The sequence below is a fragment of the Nematolebias whitei genome, chromosome 20 (assembly GCF_014905685.2).
Source record: "Nematolebias whitei isolate Nwh7 chromosome 20, NemWhi1, whole genome shotgun sequence".
Classification (NCBI taxonomy): Eukaryota; Metazoa; Chordata; class Actinopteri; order Cyprinodontiformes; family Rivulidae; genus Nematolebias; species Nematolebias whitei.
In genome coordinates, this window is record NC_056517.1 from 11925869 (window position 1) to 11942665 (window position 16797).

General features: G+C 42.3%; 1 protein-coding gene across 1 annotated transcript in view; it reads left to right on the top strand.

Moving 5' to 3' along the window:
* Positions 1-16797, top strand: part of LOC119426842 (ATP-dependent 6-phosphofructokinase, platelet type) — a 97653-nt gene that overhangs the window by 4922 nt on the left and 75934 nt on the right. The window lies entirely within an intron of this gene.

Sequence of the window (16797 nt, forward strand, 5' to 3'; positions counted from 1 at the left end):
TCAGTGGTTGTTGTTGTTGTTTGCGATCCGGCCTCTGGTTCATGACAGTAGAATCTGGCCATTATGGATCCAACACCAACCCGAGAGTGGTGCTCTAAGGTAGAAGGGGCTGTTAGTAAACTTGAGAAAGGGCTTCAGGAAATGGTTGTTTCTCTTCAAGCTTTGTCCCAACAGTCAAACCAAGTCATCAACCAAACCCTGTTGACTCCTGCACCAAGAGAACCACGGTTAGCCCCCCCTGAACATTTCAGAGGTGAGCCTGAGCAATGTCGACCATTTTTGACTCAGTGTGACATTCAATTTCAATTGCAACCTTCATGTTTTCCCACTGAGCATGCTAAAGTAGCTTATGCTGTCTCACTTCTCGCTGGAAGAGCCAAGACGTGGGGCACTTCTGAATGGTTAAAAGGTGGCGTGGTATGTCGTAATTTTTCTGAATTTTCCAAAGAGTTGTGTCGGGTTTTTGACCCCATCCTCCCTGAGAGAGAGGCAGCCCGAAGAATTTTTGATATTAAACAAGGCAAGGATTCTGTAACCAAATACATCATTCACTTTCACTCTGTTTCAGCAGACAGTCATTGGGATGAACACGCACTCACTGACGCCTTCTTCAGGGGGCTTAATGAAGATGTTAAGGATGTGCTGGCAACAATGGACTATCCCTCATCCCTACGCCAGCTGGAGGAGGTGGCCACCCGTGTTGACCTTCGCCTGCGTGAGCGTGAGCGTGACCGTGAACAGAGTCGAGGCAAGGCCACAGCCATGTCCAGAACCAGACATCACCTTGTGGATCATGAACCTAAAACGGAACAAACCAAGAGCCCTCAGGATCCTCTGTATGCTACAGAACCCATGCAACTAGGAAGAAGTCGTCTGACCACCCAGGAACGAGAACGTCGGAGGAGGTACCATCTCTGTTTTTATTGTGGTCAAGGCGGTCATGATTGTCATCATTGTCCAGTAAAAGACCAGGCTCAGCAGGAGAAGAGAGGCTCCTGTTGAGTCTTAGTCATAAGATCAAGTCCTCTCCACCTATCATGTCCAAGTCCAAGGTCAAGTTCATAATAAAGGGTGGTCAACCCGTCATCGTCTCAGCTTTTATTGATTCAGGGGCCAACACGGAATTCATTGATAAAACCTTTGCCAAATCCATAGATCTGACCATTGTTCCATCACCTAACAACCATAAGGTCCTCGCTTTAGATGGTCATCCTTTAAGTCAATCTAGTCTTGAAACTGTTCCAGTCACCATGGTGTCGGCCAACAACCATTCGGAACTGATCAGATTCATTGTTATTGATTCACCCCAACTCCCAGTGGTTTTAGGTTCCACTTGGTTACGCAAACACAACCCCCAAATCGATTGGAGGAACCAAGAGATTGTAGGATGGGCTAATGAGTGTTATTCTACATGTATTCAGAGCCAACCCAGTTCACCAGCCCTTGTCACAGCCAATGAGGAGACCTATCCTAATCTAAGTCAGGTACCTAAAGAGTACCATGATTTGAAAGAGGTCTTTAATAAATCAAAAGCTACGTCCCTTCCGCCACATCATCCATACGATTGTGGTATTGACCTGATCCCAGGTTCTACCCCCCCTCGGGGTAGATTATATTCTTTGTCTGGTCCCGAGCAAGAGTCCATGAGGAAATATATAACAGAGTCCCTCCAAGCTGGTATCATTAGACCTTCAGCATCCCCCGCTGGTGCAGGTTTTTTCTTTGTAGGGAAGAAAGATGGGTCACTTCGTCCATGCATTGACTATAGAGAACTTAACAAAATAACCATAAAGAACAAGTATCCTCTGCCCCTCATGAACTCTGCTTTTGATATAATCCAAAATGCTAAGATATTCACCAAACTGGATCTTCGCAACGCTTACCATTTGGTCAGGATACGGCGGGGAGATGAATGGAAGACGGCTTTTAATACCGCAGATGGCCATTATGAATATCTTGTTATGCCATTCGGCCTCACCAACGCTCCTGCCGTTTTCCAAGCCCTGGTTAATGATGTCCTTCGTGACATGATTAACATTTACGCTTTTGTTTACCTTGATGACATACTTATCTTTTCACAAGATAGCATTTCTCACCGTCGCCATGTCAGAGCTGTCTTAACCCGCCTTTTACAGAACAACTTGTTTGTCAAGGCAGAGAAGTGTGCTTTCCACCAAGTGTCCACCTCATTCCTTGTGTTCAACATTTCTCCAGGTCAAGTATCCATGGAACCCGGGAAGGTATCAGCGGTGGTGGATTGGCCTAAGCCCAAGGATCGTAAACAGCTGCAAAGGTTTCTCGGTTTTGCAAATTTTTATAGGAGGTTCATTAAGAACTACAGTTCAGTTGCAGCTCCTCTTCATTTTCTCACCTCATCTAAGACCAAGTTCATCTGGGACTCCGTTGCCAACCAATCATTCCAGAAGCTCAAAACATTGTTTTCCTCTGCTCCAATCTTGCACTCTCCAGACCCCGAGAAACAATTCATTGTGGAGGTCGATGCATCCAGCACCGGGGTGGGCGCCATCCTCAGTCAGCGCAGCACAGATGGTAAGATCCACCCCTGTGCTTACTTCTCCAGGGCACTCTCCCCCGCTGAGAGAAACTACGACGTGGGAGACCGTGAGCTTTTGGCAGTCAAGATGGCCCTGGAGGAATGGAGGCACTGGCTGGAAGGTGCGAAGAAGTCCTTTTTGGTATGGACCGACCATAAAAACCTGGAGTACCTTCGCACAGCAAAGAGACTCAATCCCCGTCAGGCCAGGTGGGCTATGTTTTTCTCTCGGTTCAGTTTCACCCTCTCTTACAGACCCGGGCCCAAGAATGCCAAGCCGGATGCCCTGTCCCGGGTCTTTGAGGTCAAGGAAGGGCCCTCAGAAGAGGTCGAGTTCATCCTGCCTGAGACCGTACGTCTTTCTTTGACTCAATTAGAACTCGATCTCCAACAAGTCCAACTCTCCGAGCCACGTCCACCCACCTGTCCTAGGGGGCGCCTGTTTGTCCCCAATCAAAAGGTAAAAGAGGTTCTTGAATTATGCCATTCATCAAAGTTGTTCTGTCACCCAGGAATCACCAAGACCCTCCAACTCATTCGCGCCCGATTCTGGTGGGCTACGCTTACGGAGGACACCAAGCACTTTGTCAAGTCATGTCCCGAATGCAATCGTGCCAAGTCTTCCAATCGCCCACCTGCCGGGCTGCTACGACCCCTGCCAATTCCTTCACGCCCATGGTCACATATTGCTATGGACTTTGTGACTGGATTACCCCCTTCTGAGGGTAATTCAGTGTTATTGACCATTGTGGACCGTTTTTCTAAAATGGTCCACCTGGTTCCTCTCCCCAAGTTACCTTCTTCCAAGGAGCTCAGCGTTATCATGGCCAAGGAGGTTTTCAGGCTCCATGGGCTCCCCCAGAACATTGTGTCTGACCGAGGTCCCCAATTCATTTCCAAGTTCTGGAGGGAGTTTTGCAACCTGCTAGGGATCTCGGTCAGCCTCTCGTCAGGTTTTCATCCCCAAACGGATGGACAATCTGAGCGTACCAACCAGGAGGTGGAGACCAAGCTTCGGCTCCTCTGCGAGGGGGACCCGAGGAAATGGACGTCCAACCTCCCTTGGATTGAACAAGCAATCAACTCTCTTCCATCCTCTACATCAGGTATTTCACCCTTTCATGTTGTCTATGGATTCCAACCCCCTGTTTTTTCAGTCCAGGGGAGAGAAGCTCGGGTTCCCTCTGCAGGACTCGCAATTTTACGTTGCCAGCGAGTCTGGAGAAAAGCCAGGAGAGCCCTAATTTTGGCCACCAAAAGGTACGTTCGGGGGGCTAACCGCAGGAGAACGCCTCAACCATTGTACAAGGTGGGCCAGAAAGCGTGGCTCTCCACCAAGGACCTTCCTCTCCGTGTGGAATCTAAGAAACTAGCACCACGTTTCATTGGTCCTTTTCTGATTACCAAAATAATCAATCCTGTCTCTGTTCGCTTACAGTTACCCAGGTCCATGCGCATTCATCCAACGTTTCATGTCTCAAGACTCAAGCCATTTGTCCTGCCACGTTTTGGACCCACCACCGACCTCCCACCACCCGCCCGACTCATTCAGGGGAGCCCAGCCTACACGGTCCGACGCCTTCTTCGTTCCAGAAGGTGGGGGAGAGGACTCCAGTATCTGGTAGACTGGCAGGGGTACGGCCTGGAGGAACGTTCCTGGGTGCCCTCACGCAATATTCTGGACAAAACCCTCATTAGAGACTTTCATCGACTGAACCCTCTCCAGCCTGGTGGTCCTTCAGGAGCCGGACCTTGAGGGGGGGGGTTCTGTCATAGCTCTGCTCTCTGTCAGCTCCTCTGTCATGCTGCACACTCAGTAATCACTCAACTCATGTCACCTGTCACCGCTCATTATCCCACAGCTCCACCACCTGGTCCAGTCAGTACTTAAGCTCACTCATTCCTCTCAGTCTGGGCCAGATTCTCTATCCTGTCTCATCAGCAGTAGACTTTCCAGCATTCCATTGATTGACTCATCACGTTCATGACCCTTGCCTTGACCACGACCACGCTTTTGCCTCAGCCCTCGTCTGCTTTTGCTCATCTGATCATGTACCGACTCATGCTCTTGTTTTTTGACTCTCTTTTTGGATCACGTACCGGATACTTCTGCTGAACAACTGACTTCACGGTATGAACTCTGCCTTTCCCTTCTGACTGTTTTTTGGATCACGGATTAAAGGTCAAGCTCATTCTGTATCACGGACTTATCCTTACCCCTGAATCTGATTCCCACAGATTCATTTCCCCAATTAGTCTTTTTCCCCCTGCATCTACTAACCTTTATCTTTTAGTTGCAAGCCTGTTGGACTCCGTTCCAGTGGACCTTAACATCAGTTCTACTTCTACTGGCAGCCCGCCACTACAACACTACCCAATCTCGAACTACCAATCAGAAGATCGGAACCAGCCCAGAACCGGACCTACTCCAGAGTTTTACTTTATTTCACAATAAATCTTTTAACCCTCTCAGTGGTTGTTGTTGTTGTTTGCGATCCGGCCTCTGGTTCATGACATTAGAGCCATTTTCTATGAACTCCAAAGTCTCTTTGCTTGAGCCCGTCTTTTATTCACAGCGAGTGGGAGTGGAAACGGGAACAACAAGTTTAGAGCAGTAGTTTACAAAGAAATTCTTCTTTTTCATAAAACAGAGAAATTCTTCTTTTCACAAGATGAGATAAACAGAGGGTTGGAATATTCTGTTTTTGGTACAAAAGTCTTCTCTTGTATCAGTACAAGCCGTTCCTGTTTATCAGGTGTGCGTTGATACTGTTTCTGTCAGCTTTGCACACACAGGAACAAGCAGAAACATAACACAGACAGTGAATTATTGAAACAGGCACTTTGAACAGTTTAAAATGATAAGTAATATTAATAAAATCCTTTACAGTCAGGAAAGTTAGTTTTAGTTAAGTACACCAGCGAGTCAGGGATGAGCGGTCTCAAGAGGCACACTTGCAAGGTAGATTACGGAATGAATCAGCTAAGCATCACTTCATTAGTCAAAACAATGTTACCATCAGGTGTCAAGCAGTGGTGGACAAAGTACTCAATTCTAGTACTTGATACTCATGGTCAAATTTTACTCAACTACAAGTAAAAGTTGCTCAGTCAAAAGTTAAAGTACTGAAATACTTACTTTTGAAAATACTTAAGTATTCAAAAGTACATGCATTTAAGATAAAACTTTATTGAGCCCGCAGGAAATTGTTGTGCCAGAGTTTCAATATAAAGGAACATACACAAGGAATTACAAAAGATATTGGAAAATTTGATTCATGATAGAATTTCTGCTTTCTGGCATTGGTGGATTCCTATGTTATTGGCTATTTAAGAAGACAGCGGCAGCAGTTTCAACAATGACAAAACTGCCGAGTCTCTGTGGAGGTTTGGTTCGTCTTCGAGTACTCAAAATCAGCTGGTTTACAAGCTAAACCGTAAGATGGAAAAGATTTGTGAGAATCTCAGGCCACCTACGGCTTCAGGGACTCGCCAGCATGTTGGAGACGACCTTGTAGGTACGGACCAGTGGAATGCCCACTAATATGGCCCTTTTGGATCTTGAAAGTACCAGCAGGACTCAAGGCTGACAAGAAAAAACAGTCTGCCTGAAAAAAATCAACAATTGTGGCTTGACTGAATCTGACTTCTCGGTTGGTTTTGAAAACAGGCCGACTTATCAAATTTCTCCTGGAATATGTGTAAACTAAGGAAAAGCTTCATCTGTTGCAAACCACCCACCCCCACCACCACCACCCCGCTGAGAACTTCTGTGAAGGCTTATCAGAACTGTACCGGCTGACCTACATTTTATCAGGACTATGGCCTATTTGGAAGTGCTTCATGGAGAAATCTCACCATCTTGCTGTCAACTGCATAGGTAATGTGTTATAACTGTGCTTGCTGGTAGAGGGGCAGCTGTGGCTGAATGGTTAGAGCAGTTGTCCCCCAATGCGAGAGTTGGGGGTTTGAATCCAACAGCAGTCACATGCCGAAGTGTCCCTGGGCAAGACACTGAACCCCTCATTGCCTCCAATGAGTGTCCCATCAGTGTATGAATGTGATCTAAAGCACTGATTAGTCTCTTTAGAATGATTTGTTCAATTAGCTTTGTATAGATCTAGTAGAGTGCTGTATGAATGGGTAAATCAATCAACCTTTATTTAGACAGGTAAATCCCATTGAGCCTCGGGGACTCATTTACAAGAGAGACCTGATTTCAACAAAGAAAGATGACAACAATGGACAACAGCAACAACAATAAACAAGTATAAAAAGTCACAATACAGGTTTTTTTTTTGTTTGTTTGTTTTTTTACAAATAGGATGGCTAAAAGGAAAAGGTAACAAAAAAACAGCTAGATTCTAAGGCGAATGTAGAAAACTAAAAACAGGAACATGTCTGCATTGGTCCCTGCCAGGAGTCCAACAGACTCTTAAAGCCACTTAGAGAGGTCAAGGCCGAGAGCTTCAAATCTTTTTGTAAGATATTCCAGGAAACAGGAGCGGAGTAGGAGAAGGCCCTTTTGTCTAGTTCAGTCCTCATTGAGGGAACACTGCAGGTAATAATGTCCTGAGAGTGCACACTGTAGCTGCACTCACGCAGAGACATGTAGGAGGAGATGTATGAAGGCAGCAGACCAAGAAGTGATTTAAAGATGAAAATGTACCAGTGAGAGAGTCTGCGTGAAGTTAATGATGTCCAGTTAACCAGTGAATACAGGGTGCAGTGGTGGGTACGATAATCACAGCCAGTTATGAATCTTAGTGCACCATGATAGACAGCATCCAACATCTGCAGGGTTCTTGTAGGAGCGTTCATGTAAATAATGTCACCATAATCAATTGAGGGAAGGAAAGTCACAGATACAATGTGTTTTCTAGCATTCAGGGTTAAACAGGATCTGTTTCTGAAAAAGAAACCCAGTTTAACTTTCAATTTCTTTACCAAGTTTTCCACATGGAGCTTAAAAGAGAGATGTGAGTCGACCAAGATACCCAAATATTTATAGGAATCAACAAACTCAATGGGGAAACCATTTGAGGATGAGATCAGAGGAAGAACTGCTGGGACCAACTTCCTATTTGAAAAAAGCATCCCTTTGTCGGCATTTAGGACAAGTTTGAGGCGGAAAAATGTTGGACGCAAAATGAGGACGCAGACTGTAGTGTAAAGCGCTTTGAGTATCTTGATAAGATAAAAAGGCGCTATATAAGTACAGTCCATTTAGAGTTTTTTAATGTCTTAAATTGTGTCCTGATAGGACAACGTGTGAAAAGCACTTTTCTCCTTTTCTATCTAAAAAAGTATTCTGAAAAAGGATAAGGGGCCGCGCTCCAGTAGCAGCCACAACGTGCATCTTTCGGACGACTGTATGAACATAATTTCACTGTATTTCAATAATTTTTTATTTTTTTATTTTTTGTGTAAGATAAATGTTTTATAGTTAAAGAAGAGTTGTTTCTTTCAAAAACGTTGTCTCTGATTGGTAAGGTATTTTTGGCACCTGGGGGCGCAAGGATCTTAGCCCATCTTCATTACAAGAGATAGGAAGATTCCAACACCCTGTGTATCGGTGCACCGCACAGAGTGTGCTTCCAGTCCCATCGTCCCGGTACAGATGTATTTATCTATTTATTTATCTATTTTTGGTCCCGGAACAGATCGTGCATTGACACTCACAACCAGACTATGTTTGAAATATTATTTAGCTGTCAGACAGCAGTGCATTTAAAAGAGGCAAAGCATTAATTTTGATCAGGCAGATAGTTGGGTGATCCGCTGCATTCGGCACTGGGTTTGTTGATGCCGCCCGGGGTCCTGTGTAGAAAGGAGAGGACTGGAGCTGACCACAACCTTAAACAACGTGGGAAATTCTAACGGCAGTAACCATTAATGTGCATTAGTTACTGTGCAACAATTTTCAGTCAGGTCTTCTGGACAGTTTCTTTTTTCTTTTGTGCTGAAATGTTTCACCTTCCATCCAGAAGGCTTCATCAGTCAAGGAAACACAAAACTAATTATTGTCTGTGATTGGTCCTGATCCAGTCCTGATCCGGTCCTGATCTGGTCCTGATCTAGTCCTGATCCGGCCCTGATCTGGTCCTGATCTAGTCCATCAGCTCTCACTTTGAACTAATTGGTGAATAAATTTTGAAACATGTTGAAGTTAAAAGTGGAGAATTAATCCACTGCAGAATCTTTGTGTATCCCAGAGATTAAGATAAATCTGAGCCTGAATTATGGGAATTCTGCTGACCGTGAACTAAAACGTCAGTTTATTAGAAATAAAATGCATCAAAGATCAACTCATGGAGAACAGAAGAATTTATGACTCGATCAGCTGCAACTAATGTACTAATGACACTTTGATTCTTTTTATATACTTTGTTTAAATTCCTGCTGAAACTCACAGAAAATTGTTTTCCTCATTTCTTGAGTACTCAGTCGTATATGTACTATACTCCACAGTATTTGTACTACAGGATTTTGTGTTTTCCTCTTTACCTGAGTACTTTACCTCCACTGTATAATGTTTATACCGTGTATAGGTTGAGCTTAAGACAGAAAGTGAGGCGGGAGTCAACTCGAGACTTGTACTGTTCTCTTTATTAGCATTGCATATACTGTACACCTGCTCATGCACATGCCAGCTGTGACACTAAGTACAGATGCAGATTAGGGACATAAACTTTGAGCAATACATTACATCTCCCTTTCTCAGTAATAAAACAAAAAGTCAAACGCTTCAAATATAATAACCTGAGAATGTATCTCTGAAAACGATCCCAACTGGAATTATTATTTAGCTTCACAACACTGTAACCAAACCTGTAATAGTTTTTACTGTTTCTACCCCTCCCCCACCCCCTTCCCCCAAGATTAACACACAGTGCACATCTTAGCTTATCAAATGAACAAAAAATCAAACTAAACAAGAAGGAGAGGTTACTAGCACATCACTTCCACCAGACGTCTTACCACGCCTGTCCCTGACTAAGAGTTCATAAGTTGAGCTTCTCAGGCGTTCTTACTACTCTGCCCCATCAGCGGAGGAAGCTCTGCTGTTGACTGTGGTTCCTCAGTTGCTGCTTCACACCAGGACTCATCATCATACACATTGTACTGGGACTGATGGTAGTGTTAGTGGCGCTGCGGAGGTGTTGCATCAAAACATCTTGCTTTTACTGTTCACAGTGTAGGATCGTGGGGAACTGTGCTGCTGCATGATGAGGGCAGGGGTCCATCTCTTGCTGCCAGGATATGGTGCCATCCTGACCTCATCTCCAGGTTGTAGGTCTGAGATGACTGGTAAAAATGAATTAAATAAATGGGACAAATGAGAAAAAACTTTGTTACTTTGTTTTACTCAAGCGCCATCTGGTGGACACTCAGGTTGTCGTCAACATTAGTCTGGTTATCATTCTCTAGTCTAAAGGCCTTATTGTTTGCAAAGTACAATTTAAAAATAAAAGTAAAAACTATTATTGTGTACAGCTGTTAAACACTCAGTATACAGAGGGAACAGCAATAATTTGTTAAGTGTTGGAGGAATCAACGTTTCTTAAGAACAAACAAACTAAATCATGCGGTGCAATTTTAAAGTCAGATACTCTTCCAGATTTACCGATATGTGATTCTGAAATGCAGGCATGCACTCAATGTAAACACAGCGATTTTAGCTTCTGACTTTACTCAACAAATGTAAGCATAGATGCATATATCAATACATCAAAATTGTAAGATTTTTCAATCCCTAATAGTTTTCACATGGACCCTAATTTTTCTTTACCCATTTTCAATTGTTTGGGCCATTTTTGTTGGTAAACAAATAACATTGTAGTTGGCAGCCATTTACAAATTTTGTCAAAGTTTTAATATTAAAGGATACATTAAACATCAGAATGAAAGAAACAAAAAAAAATATATATATATATATTTTTTTTAGTTCCCTCCATGTCTTCAAGATGTTAGTGATTACTTTAAAATGTGCAAACTATTCCCTTTAAATTACTAGTATTTCCTGATCGCTGAGGATCTGAATAAGATATTTATCTTACAATAAACATAAAAAACCCACTAATATTTCCAGAGGTTGTTCTCGTGTAAACAGGGCCTTATAGATCACTTTGACTATTTTAAAAGTAGCTGCATGATTAAAAAAAGTCTGGGCTCCCCTGTTTTACTGTGTACTATTGTCCTTGATTTGAATGAATTATAATAAATATTACCATCATGTTTCCTGTCTTGTATTTTATTGCAGAAGTTTTAATTTAGACAATCTGTGAGTGTTTGCCTTTTAACCTTCAGATGGAAACAGAGCAAGGAAGTGTCAGCTCATGTTGATCAAATCTAGAGTATATTTCATCTTTGTACCTCAGCTGTGCATCACCGTTTGTTTGTGCCTGAATATTGTGTGAATCTCCCTTCAACCACATTCCCTGTCCAAAAGAATAAATAAGTTGACTAAATGAGTTCTGACATCCGACACTGCTGAAACGTTCTGAGACACAGATGAAGACTGATGTATTGGAGCAGAAACACAGAATCTGTAGCGACACGTTGGTGACATCAACCTTTCCGGCACAGTTGTGGTCCACACTGAAAATGGCAACCAGCCGTCCCACCCACTCTACCCCCTCCTCCCCTTCCACCTTTCCTGAAACACCAACATATTTGTTTGTGCAGAATTAGAACTGACTTAGAGGTTTATCTTTCCTCTGATCCAGACTTCATTGTTCATCGTTGTTCTTATTTTACTGCAGGCATAATTTTTCATTTAATAACTTTATACCTTGTTGTGTGAATGTTTATGAAGCATTCACACTATTGAGATCCTTTTTTCTTCCGTACAGTTTTGGCATTTTCTCATCCACAGTTTTTTTTTTTGCTATTTCAATAAATCATAAATTAAAACATTCATCTCCTTCAGGACAATCCCGCTATGACTTTTGGTACTGGTGCAACTTTAGCTTTTTGAAATATTTAGCCTTTTCTGTCATTTTCCTCATAGAAAATGAATTGAGCTCATTTTACATCCTTCAAATCTTTAGATCTATTTACAACCTTTTACTGCTCCTTTCCCATTTTGTTCTGCTTCAGTTTCTTTTAGCTTCCTTGTACAAATTTAAAGTTTTTTTTATGTGGCTACTTTCAGCTGTTTTTTTTTTTTTTATTATTTTTGGGTGTAACTGGGACCCTGAGTAGATAATTTCGTTCCACCTCATGTACCACATATGATGTGAATGAAAATAAACTTGACCTGAACTTGTTTCATCTTTTTTGTGCTCCTTTCAGCTTCTTTCTGCTAACTACAACATTTTTCTGCTTCTTCTAACTTCTTTCTGCTAATTTCAGCTTGTTATGCTCCTTTGAGCTTATTTCTACATGTCTCAGTTTTTACTGCTATTTCAGCTGTTTTAATGCTAATTTAAGATAAATTCCACTTTTTTTTCACTCATTTCTACTTTTTTTCAGCCTAATTCAGCAAAACTGTGCTCTCTTCACATCCTTTTTATTATATCAGCTTCTTTCTGCTTTTTAGCTACTTTTCAGCTGTTCTTTACTAATTTCAGCTTTTTTCAGATAATTTCCACGTTTTTGTGCTCATATCGGCATTTTCCAGCAAATGTGTTTTTTCTGCTTTCTTCTGCTAATTAAAGCTTTTTCTACAATTTCAGCTACCTTTTTTTTTTTTAGCATTTTAAGCTACTTGCAGCTGTTTTCAAATTAATTCAAGTTTTTCATGGTAATTTCTGCTACGTTCAATCTAATTAACTTCTTTCTGCAAATTTCAACTTGTTATGCGCCTTTTCTGCTATTTCATTCATTCATTCGTTCAACCTTTATTTAGACAGATAAGTCACATTGAGTCAGTGTCAGATTACATGTTCTCCAGGTGAATTCAGATAAGATGGCCTTCAAGGCCAGCCAGGAGAACCAAATTCAGATAAACACACAGTTTTATTTTAGGGACAGGCAGAACTTATTTTGGGGACAGGCAGAACTTAATGACATCTACCTTGAGTCTGTGTTGGTCCAAACAGTTCCGAAATGTCCAGATTACATGGCCACACCGATGGAACGTGCCTGAGTAAAATCCCCGAGATCTGATCCATTTTGCCCATAGCATTTTTGTCTGAGTCCTCGAGGCATGAACCAGGCCATCATAAAGACAAGCAGCTTGATCGGATCCCAATTTGCTGCCGACAACTTTGTTGATTGTTGATAAAACCAGCAACCCGCCGAATCCAAAAAGCAGGAACGAGCTATCGTAAATCCAATTAAATATGCGTCCTTAAAATCCACAAATGGCAGCAGAGATAGACACATCATCAAGTCTTCAAGTCTATGAGATATCCAGCTGCGTGCGCGCGTGCCAACAGGGCAAATCGGCTCGCCTAAAGCCTGTCTTCTCTTCGAAGAAATGTTGTAAATTGAGTTGAGGGACCAATTGATCAAAACAAGTCCATAATTATGGTTCGGAAGAAATGCAAGAGAGGCTCAGAAGCAGTTTCACAGATGGACAGAGCAGCAAAGTGAAGCGGAGAGGGAGGGGAGAGGAAAAGCGTCCGACCTTGGCAAGAGCAAGTGGTGAAGTGATGTACTAGTTAGCTGTTTTAGGCTAATTTCTAGCTTTTTCAGCTACTTCCACAATTTTTAGCTCATTTCAGCTCTTTCCACTTCTTTCTGGTAGTTTTAGCTTATTTCTACCTTTTCAACTAATTTTCAACTTATTTTTTGCTCATTTCAGGTTCTTTTTAGCAAATTTCCTAATATTTACTTATTTAAACCTAATTCAGCAAATATGTGTTCTTTCTTCTGCTAATTTACACCTGTTCTTCATTTCAGCTACTATTCAGCATGTTGTTTTAGCTATACTTTCAGCTGTTTTTCAACAAGTTCTTCTGTAACAAGCATTCACACTGCATTTTCGCAGGAAATGCAATTCCTCTATTCCTAATTCCTCTCAATGCCCAGAAGACAGTGGAGATGATTGTGGATTTCAGGAAAGCCACAGCCCCTCTGCCCCCCCTCACCTGTAATGATACCCCCATCACCACTGCAAACTCTTATCGGTTCCTCGGCATCACCATCACCCAGGATCTCAAGTGGGAGACGACCATCAGCTCCCTCATGAAGAAGGCCCAGCAGAGACTGTACTTCCTGCGACAGCTGAAGAAGGCCAAGCTGATGGTGCAGTTCTACACGGCCATCATCAAGTCCATCCTCAGCTCCTCCATCACGGTGTGGTACGCTGGGGCCACTGCCAGGGACAGACTCAGACTGCAGCGCGTTGTGCGCTCAGCTGAGAAGGTGATCGGCTGCAGCCTTCCATCCCTCCACGACCTGTACGTCTCCAGGACTGTGAGGCGAGCAGGTCGGATCACAGCTGACCCTGCTCACCCTGCACACGGACTGTTCGAACCACTCCCCTCAGGCAGGAGGCTTCGGTCCATTCGGACCAGAACCTCCCGCCATAAGAACAGTTTCTTCCCCTCTGCTGTTGGACTCCTGAACACTCATAATGCTACCTCATAATTTCTGCTTTGGTCACATTACATCTGTATTATAACTGAATACTCCATCTGTACTGTTTTCTAAGCTTTTTTATTGTTTTCTATTGTATGGGTGTACATATGGTTATGTTATGTTTTTAATTTTACTTTATTTGTGGGTGTACACAGGTCTTATGTCTTATGTAATGTTCTCATTTTTACTTAATTTTTACTTTATTTTTACTTTATTTTACTTTATTACTATTCGCACCTTATGTCGAAGCAAATTCCTAGTTTGTGAACCTCGTTCATTGACATGGCGATAATAAACTGATTCTGATTCTGATTCTCTAGTTGAATTTGTCAATAATGTAAGTGATGATGTAATAAAATTGCCTCCTAATAAAGTAAAACAGCAACACAATACAACAGCAACACAACTACGATGTTGTACAGAGTGATGACGACCTGACTCAGCTTTTAAAGAAATGTATCTTGTATGGAATCACTTCCTTTAAATTTGAAAACAAAATTGATATTGTGAGCTTTTATACAATTATTGCCTTTAATATTTCAGTATTATAATTTATTTTCTGTGTTGCAGGAGATTGTAGAAGATGTCAGCCTCTTTACGTAGTTTGAACATCAGCCGCATGATGGAGACATTGGAGCAAAATTTAATTCCTCTATGTTCACATTATGGTACTTCCTGGCAATGACTTTTAAAATACAGTAATTTCATTAAATATGTCTTTCAGTTCAAAAAGTCAATGCAATATCTCAGCCTTGACTCTAAAGGTCTTTTCACAATAATTTAAGGAAGAGTAAAAAATCACAAAAAAATCAAATATAAAATGTTCTGGAGCAAATGTTAGAAGACATTCTGTATTTTAATTTTGATTTTGTATAAAGTCTAGAAGAAAAGAAAAACAGGATCTAAAGAAATATTAAAGCTGCTGCCAGTGATTCATTAGGGTCACCATGGCAACCACAAACCTGTGTCAGTTACCCTGTTAAAGCAGTGAGACAGGCAGAAAATAAAGCAGAGTAGAAAATAATCCCCAGTCAGACTTTAAGTCATACTGAAAAATGTCTTGACAGTAAACAATAGAAACTTCTGGTCATAACTTGTGTCAGTTCTAGTGTCTTCAATGTTTTGTTAGGAGAGATGGAGAATATAATATTAAAAATATCCATACCAAGGTTAGTTCAATACCACAATTAATTTTGTGTTGACTATTATTGTTGATGTGATGACCATCTTAAACAGGACTGACTCCAAAAGTTAATCAGACATTCATCAAATTTTTGCAATGTAAGGTAGAGGAGAAGGAGAAATTTTGGAAGGATCTGGATGAAGTGATAGAGAGTATTCCCAGGAAGGAGAGTGTGGTGATCGGAGCAGACCTGAATGGACATGTTGGTGAAGGAAACAGAGGGGATGAGGAAGTGATGGGTAAATTTAATGGCAAGGAAAGAAACCAGTAAGGATTGATGGTGGTGGAATTTGTCAAGAGAATGGGAATGGCTGTAGTCAGAATATATTTCCAAAAGAGGGAGAGACATAGAGTGACCTATAAGAGTGGAGGAAGGAGTACGCAGGTCGATTACATTCTGTGTAGAAGAGGAAACCTGAGGGAGATTGGGGACTGTAATGTTGTGGCAGGGGAGAGTGTGGCCAGACAGCATCAGATGGTTGAGTGTAGAATGACTGTTGTTGTGAAGAAGAGAAAAAGAGTCAAATCAGAGAAGAAGACCAAATGGTGAAAGCTGAGGAAGGAAGAATGTGGTGAGAAATTCAGAAAGGAGCTGTTAAAGACTCTGGGTGGTAAGAAAGAGCTTCCAAATGACCGGACTACTACAGCAACAGTAATTAGAGAGACAGGTAGGAAGGTACTTGGTGTGTCATCTGGACAGAGAACGGGTGATAAGGAAACCTGGTGGTGGGCAGCACGGTGGCGTGACTGGTAGAGCTGCTGCCTCTCAGCAAGCAGGACCCTGGTTCAAATCCTGGGCCAGGGGCCTTTCTGGGTGGAGTTTGCATGTTCTCTCCGTGCATGTGTGGGCTTTCTCTGGGTACTCCGGGTACTCCAGTTTCTTCCCACAGACCAAAAATATGCATGTTAGGCTGATTGGTAATTCAAAACTGTCCCTAGGTGTGAGTGAGAGAGTGAATGGTTGTTTGTCTCGTTTGTCTCCATGTGGCCCTGTGATGGACTTGCGACCCATCCAGGGTGTACTCCGCCCCTCACACAGCGATTGCTCGACATGAGCACCTGCTGGTGCCCGTGACCCAAAATGGAAGAAGCGGGTAAAAGATAATGAATGGATGGATGGATGGATGGAAACCTGGTAATGGAATAGTGAAGTGTAGAAAGCTTTACAAAGAAAGAGGTTAGCCAAGAAGTTGAACACTAAAGAGGGCGAGAAGGACTTGTACCGATCGGCAAGACAGATGTCTTGCCGATCGGTACAAGAAAGATCAGGCTGGGAAGGATATGCAACAGGATAGGATTGTGAAGATAGGAATGGTAATGTTCTAACAAGTGAGGAGAGGGTGTGACAGGAAGATGGAAGGAGTACTTTGAGGAGTTAATGAACGAAGAGAATAAAAGAAAAAAAAATAGAAGTCATAAAAACTGCGGATCAGGAAGTGGGAAAGATTAGTGAGGCTGAAAGCTCTGAAAAGAATGAAGAAGGGAAAGGCAGTAGTACTTGATGACATATCACTGGAGGTTTGGAAAT